An 821-nucleotide genomic window follows, 5' to 3' on the forward strand; every position below is an offset into this window, starting at 1 on the left:
GGTAGAGGAATAAAAACAGTTACTTGGGCCTAAAGATGACTCTTTCTGTATCCTCCCCATTGAGGTAGGTTTCATTCACTACTTTGTATTCTGACCCACTGCTCCTTTCCTACCCTCAGGCCCTGTTGCTGAATCTCATGGAACCAGATTTTTCTAATCTGATAATGAATTTGATTTCAGTGGCTCTGTCATCTCTTTCAACTCCACTTGTGCTGGCACCCATCCTTCCCTCCAGTCAGCACCCCTTCCAACCTTCAGAAGATTCAGTAGACACAAGTAGGTGCTTGAACGGGGAGAAGGGTGTGGTGAAGAGGGGTGCCACCTCACTTTGCATTGTGGACTTACCTAGTCATCTCTGGCCCACCAAGCCCCACTGCTGGTACTAAAAAGAAAACAAATCAAACGTGATATGAATTTTGTTTTAAAAGAATAAATTAAAACTTTTGTTTCAATTAGCAATAATCACGCCTTGGATAAACCTCAGAGGCCACGATACTGCCCCTGCGCAAAGCTAAAATAGAGCTTTTTTTTTTTTTTTTTTTTTTTGGCAGTAATGAGATTTCTCACCAGTTCTCCATTCATGAAAAGGAAGTAGGATGACTATAGAAGACCTTACTTTGGGTCCCATCTTTTCAAGGCACTAAATCAGCATTTCAAGATAGAATGTTAAGTCTAGATAAGGTGTGAATATCTGTAATTAAGGAGTTAATCTGGGTGGGGGCCACTTCTTCCTGCTTGGTAAAGACAAACATTTTCAACATTTATTTATTTGTTTATAATTTGCATACATTAAAATTCATCTATTTTTGAGGAGTATACAG

General features: G+C 39.6%; 1 pseudogene; it reads right to left on the minus strand.

The window, feature by feature from the left end:
* Positions 1–397: 397 nt before the first annotated feature.
* On the minus strand, positions 398–513 carry LOC123847158 (U4 spliceosomal RNA; annotated as a pseudogene).
* Positions 514–821: the final 308 nt, after the last annotated feature.

Source organism: Mirounga angustirostris, unplaced genomic scaffold (assembly GCF_029215605.1).
Source record: "Mirounga angustirostris isolate CCGP_5_RB_7025 unplaced genomic scaffold, mMirAng1.0.hap1 SCAF_6, whole genome shotgun sequence".
Lineage (NCBI taxonomy): Eukaryota > Metazoa > Chordata > Mammalia > Carnivora > Phocidae > Mirounga > Mirounga angustirostris.